At 47.9% G+C, this 18294-nt stretch overlaps 1 long non-coding RNA gene across 1 annotated transcript in view; it reads right to left on the bottom strand.

Annotated features, from left to right (window-relative positions):
* LOC117870739 overlaps window positions 1-18294 on the bottom strand; it is a 123838-nt gene that overhangs the window by 90241 nt on the left and 15303 nt on the right. Inside the window, exon 3 of the long non-coding RNA XR_004644026.1 lies at window positions 4906-5016. This is a non-coding gene — a long non-coding RNA (uncharacterized LOC117870739). The remainder of the gene's footprint in view (window positions 1-4905; window positions 5017-18294) is intronic.

Raw genomic sequence — 18294 nt, 5'->3', positions numbered from 1 at the left:
TGAGCTGAGAGTTTACACATAGTGAAAAATTAGGAATAAGCAATAACTGTGGGTGGCTAAACAGAGAACGTTTCTAGACTACTCTGCATATTTTCTCTTTTGGAAGGGGACAAATAAGGTAGAAGTGTCTGTGGGAATTTATTAAAGTTGAATTACCAAAAAGTTTCTTTCCATATAAAATACCCCAAACAAAACAAATATAATTATTGTGGTGCAGATGGCGAATAAAGAGGAGGTATTAAATTGAGCTGCTAAATTAAGTTGGAAACTGTAGTAGCTCATTGGATATGTTGTCACAACCACAATATATGGAAGTAATAGGAACAGATGAACAGGGTATAACAGAGCCTGAACTTGCTAAAGTATTGCTAAAACTGTTCTCAAAATCTCTTCTGCAGATTATAAATAAATCCATAGATTGCAAAGGGACATGGTCAAGATAAAAGTAATATTCCTCATGAGTTATTTGAGCTGAAAGAATGTTTAAAATCTCACTTACTATCCATCCTTGATGTTGTTTACTTACGCTTGCATTTCTTTCAACTTTGGTGCTGGAATTACTGTAGTTTTATTTCAGTTTCTAGCTAGATTCACTTCCTAATTCTTATGTACCAGCACAATGCTTGTGTGTTAGGGTTTGCAGCACAGGAGGGGAATGCTTCAATAAAAATAAATAAAAAAAAAAGATTCTTATTGAATTTTGATTGCTCCAATCCTGGAGCTCAAAACTCCCATTGGCTTGAAGCCTATAGGACTGTTACCAACATTAATAAACAAACATTTTTCATATTAGTGATTTAAATGTTCTCTAAGTATTTGTTTTTATAAAATGCTTGGACCAGTGGTGTTTGTGCTGTGAAGCTGGCAGGAGATGCATGACCTGTCTGGACTTTGCAGCTGCCAAATTTAATGCCAAACCTGAGGAGAAAAGCTTCAAAACTTCCCCATAAGGTAGTCACAATGCATGTGCAAAAACAACAAGGAGTCTGGCGGCTACCCCCTGATACTTGAATGCATGTGCAGCCATCCAGTTCCTCTTTCTGAAGATACTGCCCAGCCTATTTGCCATATATGATAAAATATAGGGTGCTGTAGAGTAGCGTCAGGAGAAATGCTTGCCTAGTGAATCAAAGGGGCATGGGTCAAAGTCTTTTCTCTTTAGAGGCCGGACAGTCCATTGGAAAGAGAGAGTGAATAGGACCATGGAGCTCTGGCTGATAGCTCTGAAACGGAAGTCAGCCAAGAACCATCTGGGGAAGGTGAAGAAGAGTCAGTCTCACAACAACCATGTCCCCCCCTCAAACATCCCAAGGAACTCTGATCCTCTATAATTAGAAGGCCTTGTCTCTAACCATAGGGTTTGAATAACTCCTTATCCTACTGGGCCTGAATAGATAGGAGTATAAGTAGGACAGCTTGTCAACATGAGCTCCCAACTCTGGAACTATGCCACATCTTGTGTCTGCAGAGAGTCGGTATAGCTCTCCTCTCCCCCCTTCATCCTCCCCCACTCCATGTTCTTCAATAGTACGGCCCAGTAAATAATCAGGGTACAAGGCTGGCTGGGGCTTAGGTATTCACTATACTGGGGTCACGATTTGAGGTGTAAATGATCTAAATGTCACTTTATTCAATCAAAATTCAAAAATGCATGAAGCCATCTGTATAAGATGTAGATAAGCCTGCAACTACAAACCACCTTATAGCTGATCATTTGCTAAGCAAGCAAGTTTGTCTTCCACTGAACAGTTATCCCTTAGCTACAAAAAGCTAATTCTGTTTGTTTGGACTTATCACACAGAGATGTCTTTTTCTATGTTTGTTTGTGACATTTTTTCTTGTTATTCATAGTTTAAACAAATCCTGCTCAAAGTCAAAACAAAGGCATTAGTTTGTTCAGTCATTCAAATTACAGCCAGCTTCCCCAAGACACTAATTCACATGAGCACAAAAATTCATAAAAAGCCCCCAAACAAAAGCAGCCCTGATTATTTTTTGGCAAGATGACACTTTAAAAAAAAAAAAAAAAAAAACTTGCTTCAGGGAAACTGTATTTCTACCTTATTTCTGAGAAACCCAGGGGAAAACACATGGGATATAGGACTGGAAGAGACTTTCTAGGTCATTAAGTCCAGTCCCCTGCTTTGCAGGCAATCATGTTAGATAATACTGTCCCTAAACCCTGGTATGCATCCCACTGAGACTTCTTTTCCTCTCATCATTAAGGAATCTTTTTACAAGCACATATTAAAGCATCCACATTTAGAGATGTGCCAAAGCAGAAATGCCCATCAAGATGCCTGCTTCTGCCCTCCAGTTCTCAAAAATATCCTTCATCTCATGAGTTGTCTAAGTATCCAAGAGTAATGTTGGCTACATGAAATGGCATTCTGTTCTGCCCAAAGCTAGTTCATTTCAGAGTTTAGGGAGTCAGGGAAATTGTTCAAAAACAGTAGTTTAGGAATGAGTTCGGGAAACTGTTCAAAGAGCTCATTTGTAGAAGATTAGCTATGCAGATGTTTTAAGCTGTTGAAAGAGTCAGAAACAAGCTTATAAAAGAAGAGAAGGCAGCACTGAAAAAAACATTTTGGCTGAAGATTTAATTGTTGCCTGGGGGGTGGGAGACCTTATGTAAGGCACGCTGATTCTAAACAATTAAAAAAAAATGAAACACTGGATGGCACAGGAGATGTAGAACCTTTTACCTGTAGTTCACTGGTTCCGCTCTGCTTGGTAGTTAACAAGAGCTGTTAGAAGGTGATGGCATTTGGTTCTTGAGTTAGTGGTCTCAGTCCAGTCCTGGTGGACAAGTGCCTACAGGCACATCATAAAACCTCTACCACAACTGAGCACTGTATCTATTGGACTCTGAAATATTTTGCTTTATAAATGAGCAACATACAAAGCCATAGACCATGGCAATGTTTTCAGCTGAGAGAGACTTATCTTTCTTTGTATAGCTCCTATAGTACCAGTTTCAGCAGAGATGCCAACTCTCCTCTCACTCCTTATACTCTCTTCTAAGAATGGTAACAAGGATGCCATAGCAGAGTTGTGGTATTGATGGTGTGGATATTTTTCCTTTAGGAAGCAGACTACGACCCTGAACACATTTCACAATGGCTGCTGAAGAACCAGGACTCCGTAATAATTTTCAGTTAATACTGACCTGCGTTGGTTTGAACCAGTGACCTAAAGAAGAATTCTATTAATCCATTACCACTCCTCTACCTGAACTAATGAATTTCCCTACTCAAGATCAGTTTTAAGAACCATTTGATGGGTCATGGAACAACTTTGAAAAAATGTGTTCACAGATTACTATGTTTCTAGATTATTTGTGTATGTATCAGGGCCGGCTCTGGCTTTTTTTTTGCCCAGCGCGGCAGGGGAGGATGCTGAGCCTGGCCGCGGGCCCGCAATCCCTGACCGGCCGGAGCGCCGGGGGAAGGGCGGCGAGCCTGCCGCGGCTCCGCTCTCCCTGGCGGCCAGAGCGCTGGGAGCTGGGCGGCAAGCCCGGCTGGGGCTCTCCGCTCTCCCCGGTGGCCAGAGTGCTGGGGGGAGGGCGGCGAGCCCGCCGCGGCTCTCCACTCTCCCCGACCAGCCAGAGCGCCAGGGGGAGGGCGGCGAGTCTGCTGCGGCTCCGCTTTCCCCGGCGGTCGGAGCGCCGCGGGGAGGGCAGCAAGCCCAGTCGCGGCCTCACTCTCGGGCCGGAGCGCCCCGCTGCGCTGCCCCCCCTCCAGGCGCTGCCCCAAGCACATGCTTGGTGGGCTGGTGCCTGGAGCCGGCCCTGGTATGTATCTTCTCTATTTTTGTTACTCAGCATGTATGAATGCAGCTTAGGAATTTCTGCTCATGCTGTTTATTCCTCACCTGAAGTCATAAGTCTTTGTGATATCATAATTAGCTGATGTGGTGGGGATGATTACACTGCTATAAACTGATTATGACTTGAAGGAAAGAATAAGCAGCAGGAACAGAAAACTTACTAGGGCTGTAAAAGCAACAAAGATTCCATTTTTTGTGCAAGTATCCTTAAGTAAGAACAACTAGGAAAGAAGAAAAATTGTATGATCCAGTGGATCAAGGAAACAGTCTCTAAATAGAATGTTCCCCCCCCCCCCATATCCCATCCCCTGCAGATTACTGAATTGGGAAGTACTAGCAGTGAACCCAATCAGGGTATTCTGGTGTACTTCAATGGAATAAAAATATTCTTAGAATTATCTTCATTACATCTGCATAATGGTAGTTTCCCCTAGGGCCTAGTTTACTAAATATTTAATCAAATAGACCCCCAAACCAGAGAAAGGCTTTAGCGAATTATCCAAAGAGGAAAGGGCAATGACCCAGGCTTGAACTTATCTCTTGCCAAAGCCAGACACACTAGGAACAACAGTTGCACTGTGGAGTGCAAATTCAAGAAAGATCTGAACCGGAGAGATTAAGTGAGTATGTAATTGTGATCACAGTAAGAGGATTGAATTTGGCAATGGCCAATGATGAATGTCTGACAAGCACTAATCATACTGCCTCCTGGTATGTTGGCAACTGAATCAAGTCATGTCAACTCTTACTGAAAGTTATTCGGCTGTGAACAACCAGAACCAGCCTGGAATTGGTTTTAAATCAGTGATCTCTTGGCTGATTTGGTGAAGACATTAAATAAGAGACAGTTAGGGTCAGGGATAAAAGTCCTCTCTGGAAGGTATGATTTAACACTAGCAAGAGAAAGATTAGCTGCAGAGAAAGAAATCCCTTTCTCTACCCATCCTATTTCCCTTCAATTGGAACACTGCTTTTGTCTGTCCATCCCCACATATTTTCCATGAAGTATCAGTGAGAGATGGCTAACCCAGTTAAAGAGAAGACTCTGTTTAGTAGGTCAGTATCAGATTACTATACCTTTAAGGCCTTGGCAGCGGTATGGTATGTTCTGCCTGATGTCCATCCCCTCAGCTTGGTGTTTTGTTTTTGTTGCGTTTACAGTAACTGGGTCAGTGAACAATCTGGAGTCTGGAGAGAAAGCAGCAGGTTAGAAGGCTGCAGTCATCCAAGCAGACTTAGGCAGGAGGAGCTATAGAGCTGATCAGTCTATAGGTAGGGCACTACCAATTTCACAGCCATGAAAAACGTGTCACCTACTGTGAAATCAGCCCTCCCCCATGAAATCTGCTCTCCCCTGCTGCTGGGATCCTGGGGCTCCTAGCTACTATTCCTGCCGTGCTGGAGAGGGACAGGAGTAGTCCCTCCCTTGAACAGCCGCTTTTCGTGGGTAGATCAGACCCACCTACAGAGGCAGTGCAGAAACGAGAGTGGTACACCCTCCCTTCTGCACTGCAGCATCCCAAGAACTGGGCTCTGGGCTTCTGTTCCCCTACCCCACCCCACCCCACCCCCCAGCTCCTGCAACAGCACCAGGCAGGTGCTGAGCTTGGGGCTCCCTCCTGCAGTAGCTCCTGCCTGGCTGTGGGGTCAGCAGCTGGGGCAGCCTGGGCTCCTTTCCCCCCTGGCTCCTGCCATGGCTCCAGGTGCCAAGCCCAGGACTTCCGCTCTGCAGCTGCGGCCAGGGCTCGGGGAAGCCTGAGCTGAAGGCTTCCTCTTCCGCTCCAGCCGGAACTGGGGGTAGCCCAGGTTCAGGGCTCCTCTCCCCCCCACCCCACTGAGCTGCTTCAGCTGGGGCTCGGGGAAGTCTGGGCTCAGGGCTTCTTCCCCTGCAGCTCCTGACAGGGCTCAGGGTGACCTGGTAGGAGCTTCTGCCCTGAGGTTTCTTCTGGGGCATCCATTTTTCCTGGGGGCCCCCCCACTTTAATCTGTGCCTGGCATGGACTAGCAGCTCGGAGCCCCCAGCTGGAGTGCTCCTAGCAGCATGGGGGAGATCCTACCCACCTCCACGAACCTCCTCTAACTGCAGGAAGCTGGGAGGGTGCAGAAGTGAAGGTGGCAAACTTTGCAGTCTCCTGATTCCATTTTGGGTCAGAACCCCCAGGGTTACAACACCTTGAAATTTCAGATGTAAACATCTGAAATCGTGAAATTGACCAACCAATTTTAAAACCCTCTGGCCGTGAAATTAACCAGAATGGACTGAATTTGGTAGGGCCCTATCTATGGGGAATTGGGGAGAAAAAAACAACCCCCAAAAGACCAAGCAACACATCTGAGATGCATACATTTGGATCTACCTATTGTCTACATGGAAGAGGCTCAGACCCCTTTCAGAACTGAATCTTGAAATGACCAGGGGATACCTTTCAGATATTCTGTCATTGTTTCTCCTCCTCTGCTAGCCCATTCTTCTTCTCCCACATTGTTCCTTTTTAGGGCTAAGATTGGTGGTGAGAGCCTTAGAAAGGCCAATCATTTTAAAAACACAAACTTATTTTTCAAACAATTTTCATAGTTTATTCAAGTTAACAGGTCTCCTGCTGGGTGAGCTTTAGACTGTGCAAAGGGCAAAAGACTTATTTAGGGATGTCAGTGAAATTTGGAGGATATATTAAGAAATGCAGCATACCTTTCAACCATGTATATTTTCAGGCATTTGCCAGCTGCATCAATGCATTCAGTTTTTAATTTTCTGTGGCAACAATTCTTCTGGTGACAGTTTTTTGTTTTGTTTTTCTCTTGGCCTGTTAACACCACATATTAAGTCTCAGATTTTAATTGCATCCAATTTACTAGTGATTACATTGTATATCTATGTTTCTTGATTAAGACAGCTCAACAGATCAGTAAATCTGTGTTGTAGCTACATCCCTGCTTAAAGTTCTGTAAGGGATTGAAGGCTTTGTGAAACAAAGACTGATTTTATTTGTGTCTTCTTGTGTGACAAAATGGCTGACGGTGGTATGGCGGATCCCATGCTTTTCTTGGCAGGGGGGCTTAAACACCACCCCTTGCCCCTGCTCTTGGGGTGCAAGGGTCCCACTAGTGGCCCGGGAAGGTGGTAGAAGAGGGACACTAAGGAGGGGTCTGGGTTTACTCCTCACTCAGATCCCCAGCCCCCTCAACCCCTGCAGGTGTCTTATCCTCTTCCCACTTGGGTAGAGTTAACCTTGGTCCTTGACGCTGGGGGAGGGAGTCTCCCTTCCTCCTGTTCTCAAGTCTCAGCAACACACCTCCAGTCCTCTCACACACACTGACTGCCTGGAGTAGGGGGTACTATTAGGTTCCTGACAGGGCCTTAATTGACTACAGGTGCTCCAATTAACCTGTAGCAACCCTCCCTAGTCTACAGGGAACCATGCCTTAATTAGCCTAGGGCCTATATATCTCCCCTCTAGGGCCTGGTCTACACTAGGCGTTTATGTCGAAGTTATCGCCGTTACATCGAATTAACCCTGCACCCGTCCACACTGCGATGCTATTTAGTTCAACATAGAGGTCTCTTTAATTCGACTTCTGTACTCCTCCCCGACGAGGGGAGTAGCGCTAAATTCGACATGGCCATGTCGAATTAGGCTAGGTGTGGATGGAAATCAACGCTAATAGCTCCGGGAGCTATCCCACAGTGCACCACTCTGTTGACGCTCTAGACAGCAGTACGAGCTCGGATGCTCTGACCAGCCACACAGGAAAAGCCCCGGGAAAATTTGAATTTGAATTCCTTTTCCTGTCTGGCCAGTTTGAATCTCATTTCCTGTCTGGACATCGTGGCGATCACAGCAGCACTGGCAACGATGCAGAGCTCTCCAGCAGTGATGGCCGTGCAGTCTGTGAATAGAAAGAGGGCCCCAGCATGGACTGATCGGGAAGTCTTGGATCTCATCGCTGTGTGGGGCGATGAGTCCGTGCTTTCCGAGCTGCGATCCAAAAGAAGGAATGCAAAGATCTACGAGAAGATCTCTAAAGACATGGCAGAGAGAGGATACAGCCAGGATGCAACGCAGTGCCGCGTGAAAATCAAGGAGCTGAGACAAGGCTACCAGAAGACCAAAGAGGCAAACGGACGCTCCGGATCCCATCCCCAGACATCCCGTTTCTACGAGGCACTGCATTCCATCCTCGGTGCGGCCGCCACCACTACCCCACCAGTGACCGTGGACTCTGAGGATGGGATAGTCTCCACGGCCGGTTCCTCGGACATGTTAGGGGACGGGGAAGATGAGGAAGGAGATGAGGAGGGCAAGGCAGTCGGCAGCGCTCACAACGCTGATTTCCCCGACAGCCAGGATCTCTTCATCACCCTTACAGAGATCCCCTACCAAGCGTCCCCAGCCGTTACCCCGGACACAGAATCTGGGGAAGGATCATCCAGTAAGTGTTGTAAACATCTAAACATTTATTTTTAACAGAACAGGAATATTAACAATTAAAAGAATGGGTTGTTCATGATTATTTTGCCCTAGGCGCTTAACGGTTCAGTCATGGGCAGTGCAAGTTTTGAAAAAAAAAATCTAGCAATGTCCGGTTTTCCGTGATTGTCCTGCCCAAGCCGCTCTACTGTTTAGTCCCTGCTACTGCAGCTACAGTAAAATGCGGTCTATATGTCCGGGGATAGAGCAGTAATCCTCTTGGGACATCTCGATGAAGCTCTCCTGGAGGTAATTGGAAAGCCGTTGCATGAGGTTCCTGGGGAGAGCGGCCTTATAGGGTCCTCCGAAGTACGACATGTTGCCGCGCCACGAGACTATCAAGTACTCGGGAATCATTGCTCTGCACAGCAGGGCGGCATACGGCCCTGGTCTTTGGAGGCTTTCCCGGAGCATTCTCTCTCTCTCGCTCTCAGAGATCCTCATCAGGGTGATGTCGCCCATGGTGACCTGCTTTGAATTAGGTAGGGGAATGTTAGTGTTGGGACTGCTTGACCGTTCCTTTACAGAACTGTAACCGCTGGTTTGCAGCCACGCGGTGGAGGCGGGAGAGGGGCAGCCGAAAGGGATCGTTCCCGGGGACAGCCGCGAGGGGGTGGGACATGGGCAGAGTTCCCGCTTGCCGGATTGCTGGCAGCAGGGACTGACATTGCTTTAAATGTGAAATGAGGCCAGTGGTAATATAAAAGTTTTAAACTGCCACAGGTCTACGGCTTACCATGTCTGCCTGCAACAGAAATTCCGTTGTGCTGCCCCGCTTCTCAAATGTGCTGTGCAAGACCCCAGGCACTGAATGCGAAGGCCGAGAATTCGACCTTGTGCTGAGTGCGCATGTGATAGGTGCTGTGCATGGTCTTGTTCACAGAGAAAGACTATGTTCTTTGTTCACAACTACATTTATCTTTCTGAGGAATTCACTCCTTTTTCCCCCATTTCCACAGCCCCATCTGCGACTGTCTCACAACCTAGCCTGGCATCACACTCCCAGAGGCTAGCGCGGATTAGGCATAGGAAGAAGAGGACACGGGAGAACATGTTCTCGGAGCTTATGGCCTGTTCCGAAGCCCAGGCAGCACAGCAGACCCAGTGGCGGGAGAACTTGACCCAAATGCACCAAGCAAACATGGATCGGGAGGAGAGGTGGCGGCAGGAAGACCAGCAGGCGACTCAAACGCTGCTTGGACTACTGAGGGAGCAAACAGACACGCTCGGGCGCCTTGTGGATGTTCTGCAGGAACGGAGGCAGGAGGACAGAGCCCCGCTGCAGTCCATCTCTAACCGCCCTCCCCCGCCACCAAGTCCCATACCCACCTCACCCAAAGTGCAAAGAAGGAGAGGTGGCAGAGTCCGTGCTAACTCTCACTCCACCCCTGCAGAGAGCTCGAGTAGCAGAAGGCTCTCATTCCCCAAAATTTGAAAAGTTCTTTCCTTCCCACCTGACACAAGCCCCCGTCCAAGTTTCACCTCCCAGTTCCATGTGTAGTTGATAATAAAAAATACGTTTCTGTTAACTACTGTTTCAATCATGTTCTTTTGGAGGAGGAGGCGAAAGGGGGTTGGTAATTGGACAGGACAGTCACCTTTGGCAGGGTACATAGGCGGGGGCAGGTACAGCAACAGGGCACATAGACAGTGCAGTGATGCAGTGACTAGTTACCCTGGTTAGTCTGGGAGGTGGTTTTCATGTTATGTGGTGGGGGGTGGGTTGCTCTGTGACTTTGTGGCGGGGGAGGGCAGTTACAGATCTTAAGCGGCGGTCCTTATGCAGGATCACAGAGCCACGCAGCAGGGGATCTGTAACCGTCCTCCCCCTGCCACAAAGTCACATAGCCCCCCCATACACACAGTCCCGATCAGGAGGGGTGACAGGCTCCGTTGAAACAACCATCCCACTGCAGCGGAGCCTGTCAATCCTTGAGTTTAGAAGCTTCATTCGCGTCACTACACTACACCCGCTCCGCACCACAGTCTGCGTCCCAGTTTTAAAAAATTCCCGCGAAAACAGTAGTAAAGAAAACGGTGTGCATTAACAAAGTAGAACTATTTTTATTTCGACACGTGTGTTGGAGGGGGGTGAAGGGGGTATGTAACTGGATAGGATAGTCAACATTAACTGGGTAAAGAAACGGGGGCAGGTTCAGCTTCTCTGTACACAAACTTTAAAGTCACAGGTTACCCTGCTCACTCAGGAACTTTGCTTTCAAAGCCTCTCAGATGCACAGCGCTTCCCGCTGGTCTCTTCTAATCGCCCGGCTGTCTGGCTGTGCGTAATCAGCAGCCAGGCTATTTTCCTCAACCTCCCACCCCGCCATAAAGGTCTCCCCCTTGCTCTCACAGAGATTGTGGAGCACACAGCAAGCTGATATAACAATGGGGATATTGGTTTCGCTGAGATCACAGCGAGTCAGTAAGCTTCTCCATCTCCCCTTGAGACGGCCAAAAGCACACTCCACCACCATTCTGCACTTGCTCAGCCGGTAGTTGAAGAGTTCTTTTTCAGTGTCCAGGGCGCCAGTATAGGGCTTCATGAGCCAGGGCATTAGCGGGTAGGCTGGGTCCCCAAGGATGACTATAGGCATCTCCACATCCCCAACAGTTATTTTGTGGTCCAGGAAGTAAATACCTTGTTGCAGCTGTCTAAACAGACCAGAGTTCCTGAAAACACGAGCGTCATGAACCTTGCCCGGCCATCCCACGTAGATGTTGGTAAAACGTCCCCTGTGGTCCACCAGTGCTTGCAGCACCATGGAAAAGTAGCCCTTTCGGTTAATGTACTGGCTGGCCTGGTGGTCCGGTGCCAGGATAGGGATGTGAGTTCCATCTATGGCCCCACCGCAGTTTGGGAATCCCATCGCTGCGAAGCCATCTATGATCGCCTCCACGTTTCCCAGGGTCACTACCTTTGACAGCAGTACATCAATGATTGCCTTCGCTACTTGCATCACAACAACCCCCACGGTAGATTTGCCCACCCCAAACTGGTTCGCGACTGACCGGTAGCTGTCTGGCGTTGCAAGCTTCCAGAGGGCTATGGCCACTCGCTTCTGGACACTCAGTGCAGCTCGCAACCGGGTGTCATTGCGCTTCAGGGCAGGGGACAGCAACTCACAAAGTTCCAGGAAAGTTCCCTTCCGCATGCGAAAGTTTCGCAGCCACTGGGATTCATCCCAGACCTGCAGCACTATGCGGTCCCACCACTCAGTGCTTGTTTCCCGTGCCCAGAATCGCCGTTCCACGGCATCAGCATGACCCATTGCCACCGTGATGTCCTCGGCGCTGGGTCCCGTTCTTTCTGAGAGGTCTGTGCTACTCTCAGACTTCAGGCCATCACCGCGGTGCCGTAGCCTCTTCGCCTGACTTTTCTGCATCTGCCTCAGGGAAACTTGTATGATAAGCTGCGAGGCGTTGAGAGCGGCCACAACTGCAGCGATGGTCGCAGCGTGCTCCATGCTCGCAGTGCTGTGGCATCCGTGCTGTCAATGACTGGAAAAGTGCGCGAACTGATTTCCCGCCGGCGCTTTCAAGGAGGGAGGGCGGGAGTGATGGACGGATGACGACAGTTACCCAAAAGCACCCTCGACACATTTTGTTACCCAGAAGGCATTGCCGGCTACACCCAGAATTCCAATGGGCAGAGGGGACTGCAGGAACTGTGGGATAGCTGACCACAGTGCACCACTTCGAATGTCGACGCTTTCACCGTTAGTGTGGACTCACAAAGTCGAATTACTGTCCTTAGTGTGGACACACACGTTCGACTTTGCAATATCGATTCCAAATATTCGATGCAAGTAAAATCGAACTGCTCTCGTAGTGTAGACAAGGCCTAGCACTCTCCCACTGCTCCCTAGCCCCACTGTATCACACTTGTTAGATTAAAATCCATTGCTTTGAATTCACATAAGCATTTCTTCCCTGCTTTGAATGGGTTGCTGGTCCATGACTAGGGGTGCCACAGTAAACCAAGTAAATAATAGTTTTATCTAAAGATGAGCAGTCTGGTATGTATTAGAACTAGACCTGATCAGGAAATGTTTTCTTCTTCTGTGCAAAATTTTGGCAAATAACTCAAAATTTTCAACTAAAAACACAAATTTCAATTTGGAAATGCCACTATAGTGCCTCATTCCTCCATTCTCCTCTATGATCGAGGCTCTCTATCCAACTGTTTCTCAAATGCGGCCACCGGAAGCTTTTCTTGTGGCCACAGCCTCCTGGGCAGTGATGGTTGAGTGGAAAAGCAGTGGTCCTTCCCCCAGGGCTGCCTGCAGGTGTTGGGCCCTGCCCTCCTTTGCAGCCACAAAGGCCAGAGGAGCCGGCAGCTGGTGTGAGTTCCTCACCTTCCCTGGGGTGGTGGGGCTTGGGCTTCCAGCTTCAGCCCTGGGGTGGCAGGCACCAGGCTCCAGCCACAGGGCTTCAGGCTCCATCTCCCAGCTGAGGGGCTTCAGGCTTCAACTCCAGGCTCACACCCCTCTTCCCCCCCTCCCCCATGCCCTGGCCCCCAATCCACCTCTCCATCCACAGCTTGCATAAATCTGCTGTGAAAGGCGATTTTTGTTAATATCACTCTTCACTGCCTTCCAGCTGGCTACTAAGTCTACTATGAAAAGTGATACATACAAATATACATACATCAGTTTTCACAGCAGCAGCCTTACTAGCTAGCAAGTCTTAAAAGCCAAAAAAGCCAAAGCAAAACAGCAACAAAAGACAAGAATGTGCAAAGCACCTTATTTTGTTTCTATTCTGTTTAGGTCCAGTAAAGAATAGAGACCACTGTGCATTAGTTTAATGATTGAGTCTGAAAAAACCCTACATAAATAACAATGATTTTGATGTGTATATGTGCATAATTAACTTTAGGAAAAGACAAACAAGTATTTTAGGAAAAATTGTCAGAATGGCCAGCGGCAAGAGTTGGTGGCTGCACTCTAAGGCCACCAAAAAAATTTCTTGTGAGAATCCCTGCCCTAGCCAGAGGGCATCTCCCTTGATGCACCACAGCCTCCATAGGCACTGACTCCGTGGGTGCTCCAGGCCTGGAGCACCCATGGGGAAAAATTGGTGGGTGCTCTGCACCCACCGGCAGCCAAGCTCCCCGCCCCTCCCCAGCTCACCTCCGCCTCCTCCCAGAGTGTGCCATCCCTGCTTCTCCTCCCAGTGCTTGAGGCTGCAAAACAGCTGTTTTGTGGTGTAACAAGCTGTAGGAGGGAGGGGGAAGGAGCAGAAATGCAGCACATTCAGGGGAGGAGGCAGGGAAGAGGCAGGGCTGGGGCAAGGATTTGGGGAAGGAGTCCAGTAGGGACAGGGAGGGGGTGGAGGCTTTGGGGAAGGGGTTGGAATGGGGGAAGGGGCGGAGTCAGGGCAGGGCTGGGAAGTCTAGCACCCACCGGCGCCAGAAGAGGTTGGCGCCTATGACTGCCTCTCCTCTTGCTAAGCAGTGTGGTGCACCATGGGAGTCACTGATCATGGTAGATGTAATCCAGCTGGGGAACCCAGCCCACTTGGGGATGTAATGCACCCATCCTTCTACTCCCAACATGGTGCATTTCCAAATCAATTTTAGACTTTTTTATTAGAAGTCAAAATTGTACACAGGAAGCAGACACTTTTTGGGGGGTTTTGGGTAAATGATTTTTTTCACACAATTCTTCAAAGAATGTTTGCGTGGGATTTTTTTGAGAAGTTCCAAGTAGGGCTACTCCTGTTTACTCAAAATAGTGTAGAGACAGCTGTTAGCTTTCAGCGTCTGGTAAAGGCAAAGAAGAGACTGCTCAGTTGTAAAGGTGGGAACTGATCCTTTCAGGAATCTATGCTTCCCTCAGCATTTTAATCTCAGCAGCCTGTTAAAACACCATCCTTTAGAAACACTGCTGTCTTTTAAGCTAGTTAAAAGGAAAAGAAAAGCCAGATGGTGCCTGACTCTTACACAGTGTTGCCCATATATGATTTTATTGCAGGTCTCACAATATTTGATCTTTTACTTAAGCCCCAGCTCCCAGAAACAAGAGGTTACCTGAGAATCTCCACTTTCATTCTCTCCCGCCCCCCAAAACAGACCATAAATTTCTAGTTCTCATGGTTGAGAAGAAGAACTTGAAAATGTGACCAAGTGGCTCAAATATCAGAAGGCAAATAAACACTAACACCAAAAAAACCCACCCCTTTAAAAAAAAAAATCTCATGTTTTTTTGTGGCCTGCCTCATGTTTGAAGGTCTGGGGTGTGCAATATCAGTGTTGTCAACACACTCGAGATTTCCTTGCTAGACCAATACAGACACTCCAGTCCTCTCATGAATTTCAGCCATGTCTGGACGAAACCCCTTCTTACTAGTTGCCTTCTCTGCCTCCTGTACTATGAAAATTTGCTGTGTCATGAAAGCCAATGTGTATGAGGATCCACCATAGCTGACAAGCCCGGTAACTGGTATGCACCAGACAGATACAGTAGGAGGTGCTTGGACCTTAATGACCCTGTTTAGGTGCAAACATCTGGGATAATGGATAGGCTGCATTCTTCAAAAAAACAGATTAGCTGATTCTTCTGGACGATGGGGAGAAGGTAGGAGCAATGGAAACTTATAAGAAGGAGAACAAAAGAGATCAGGTGGCTGGGGATTAAATAAAGAAACACACAGGAACCAGATAGGAAGGGGAAGTGTGCTGGGCAAGAGAGAGCAGGGTCACAGAAGTTGGGTCAGGGGGCTACAGGAGGGAAAGGATACCCAGAACATAGCAGCCTGATTGGGCAGACACCTCCTGCCCACTTTCCTGAGCCCAGATGGTCCCAAAGACTGACAACACAAGGGACTTGGACCCCAGCCCAAAGAAAGCCCTGGAGTGAAGTACCAGGAAGTCTGGGGGATCAGTACAGCACCCAGAAGGGTAGCTAGACTGCAGGTTCCAACACTCAGAGAGGGTGCCAGATAGGCAGACTTTCAGCATGCAGATCTAGGGAACCCAAGTCGAGGGCAGTGGCTAGACTCCATTCAGGCTTCAGGAGTTTGAAACACACCCCAGAGATACAGAGCACAGAGGCTTGCATTCCTCTCCCAACAGTCCTAGCGGGGGCTCAGGAGGGGACACTCGCTAGGGGTGACGTGGGATTGGGGAGGTGCAGAATTAATTGCTGGGCAAGGGGTGGGAGGGACACAGAATTACTTTGAATTTTGGAAGAAATTGGGTGCCCTGCACTATCAGGTGAGCAGCCAGCCAGAGCTCCTGCAGCAGGGATCACAGTCACCTGACTGCATACATCTGGAAGAGTCAGCAACACTAAATACATGGGGGATGGGCAGGGGGCACACAACAATCAAAAGACAGACAAAAAACAAATCTACAATTTGCTCCCAAAATCCTGATTTTTTTTTAAATCTTATGCTATTGGGGGGGGGGGGAAGGGAGTGAGAGGGTTGGGAAGAATCCCTTCCAGTGCAGGGCAAGTGCACCCCATTTCTCTTAGGGTATAGGGACTGGGGCATATGTAACCTACGCCTATGCCTCCTAAGCCCAAGTCAATATACTTGGGCTTCTTAGCAGGGTAATAAGACCTAATGGCCAAAGTCACCACTGTACTGGCCCCTAATAGCTGGGTAGTGCAGTCCAATGGCTAGAGTCAATAGATTCACCCCTCTTAGAGGGGCAGTAAGGGTTAGTGGTCACAATCAGTAAATTCACCCCAGTGAGACAGGGCAGTAAGGCTGAGCAGCCAAAAAGTCAGTCAGGATGGGGGCCACCACACACAAGGAATGGGGGTAGCAGCCTGGGTAAGGGGGTCCAGACCCTCTCTTTCCACCAGACCCCAGCCCAGGGCCCTGGTGATGGTAGGCACATGTGCCACTGAGTCAGCAGGATGTGTGGGGGGAGGTTCAGATCAAAACACACTGACTTAAAATTCCAGTTCACTGACCAGGCCGCTGGGCTGCTTCCTACCATAGTTCCTGCTGCCACTGTCTGGACATCTCTGTTATCTCCAGGACCCCCGGTCTGCACTGTCCCCAGCGACTCAGAGAGGTCTCCATAGAGACTTTGGCACCTGCCTGAGCTGCAGCAGCTCAGGCTGCGGGTGAGCCTTGTCTGGAGCTAGTGGCATATATCCTTCCTCCCCAGCAGTCCACCACAACTGAGCTGAGCTGCTCCCTTTTATACCAGTGCACCTGGAGCATGCCCAGTAGAGTGAAGGGGGTGTGGTTTCCTCAGCCTACAATGTAGGGTTAATCATTCCCTGTCCAGTGCAGGGCAAGTGTGCCCTGTCACAAGGTGTCAGAGTTGTGATTTTTAAATATTTGGTGTTGGCAGTACCCAGTGCTGCTTACCTAGATATGCAGGAGAGGGTGCAAGATTCTTCCCCCACATATGCCTACACAGCAGCCAGTGTAGTTGTAGCCGGGTAGACAAGAGGAAGAGCTCTGTGTGGCTCGAAAGCTTGTCTCTCTCCCCACAACAGAAGTGGGTCCAATGAAAGGTATCACCTCACCCACCTTGTCTCTGCAAAGCAGCCAGCTGTGGTTACAGTCCCCTGCTCCCTAAATGCAAGAACTATTTTGCCCTACTGCACTGATGGTCAAAAGGTATCCCAAGAGTCATAGGAGGGTACAAGTCACCGCTGCTAACCCCCAAACCATCACGGTGTATGACTGGATACTTGGAGGCAGCATTCATTCCCCTGAGGGCCCTGCAACCAGCATGACCCTGCTGTGCCCTGGAACAGTGTGGCTTAGAATTTTCCCCACCAAAGGCATGCAGCTATGAGGCTCAATTTAGCTCAAAAGTTTGACTTGATCTTTCCCCATGATGCCGTGGGGCAGGTTCTCACCCGTGACTGAGGCCGGCTTGGTGCAGACAGGGTGTTTCATGTATTTACCCAGCACGTGGTGCATGAGAAGATTCCATCTTCCTAAAACTAACTCAGCTCTTTGTTAAGAGAATGACCAGTGCTGGATTAAGGCATAAAATAACTAAGCTACAGTTTAGGGCCTCGCAATATGAGGTCTCTAAAAAAGAAAAAAACTGACTCCATTTCAAATTTTATCAAAATCGGTTGATAAATAAAGGAGATATGGGAAAAAGAAGATTCTCTCTAAATATAGACATTTTTGTTCAAATATGACAAAAATATACACATCTGGCTACATAAATACTCTTACCCTACCCTTACCCTTCACTAATTGTTCATTACTGACAGGCAGGAGGCCAGGGGTGAGAAAAAAAAAAGATAATTGCACTTGTAAAATTAATATTTCTACGAGTAAGTCTGCTATCAGTCTCCTAAGGCAACATTTTGTTGGCTAGCTGCTACTGGTAAAATTCTGACCATGCCTTCATAACTTATGTAAATAAATAAATAAATAATCTCACTGTTGATAAAAATCGGGAAAAATGTGAGGTCGGAGACAGCAGTGTCATGAAGCAATCCTGCCAAACTCATACTCGTATGGGACTCGTCCTAGGAGTGACGTCATGTATAGCATCCCCCTTGGCTGGTAATAGCTGGAAGGCCACCATCTTTTGTTTACAGTCCAGCACGCTCAGTCATATATTGCTTTCACTCCTGTTTTTCTTAAGTGTTAGTGTGTTTTCTTCTTTTGATCTGTATGTACGTACAATTCTGTATTTTGGTGCACATGCCGCTTTCTGCTTCATGCGCTATCCATGCTTCACGTGACTGAGTTTGCAGGTGATCGTTTTATGGACTTGGGTCAAGTAGATCTTGAGGAGGATAAATTTGTGTTGGCTTCCTGCCATCAGTTTTGGGAAACTTCACTGTATTTTTATAGTATGGCAAAAGAAAAATCCCAACAATTCATTGTTTCAAAGTGAAAGTTAAATCAGAATAAACATTTGTAAAAATATTTTTTGTATAGTCTGGATAAACTTTGTACTTCCCTAACAAAATTAATCAAATGTTTTTTTCATTTATTCATGTGAAAAGAAGGATAATTTTCCTTATTCATGGTTTTATACTCTCTTGTTTTCCTG

This window comes from Trachemys scripta, chromosome 1, assembly GCF_013100865.1.
Source record: "Trachemys scripta elegans isolate TJP31775 chromosome 1, CAS_Tse_1.0, whole genome shotgun sequence".
Taxonomy (NCBI): domain Eukaryota; kingdom Metazoa; phylum Chordata; order Testudines; family Emydidae; genus Trachemys; species Trachemys scripta.
Note: the sequence above shows the minus strand (reverse complement) of the source record. Positions and strands in the feature narration are given on the sequence as shown.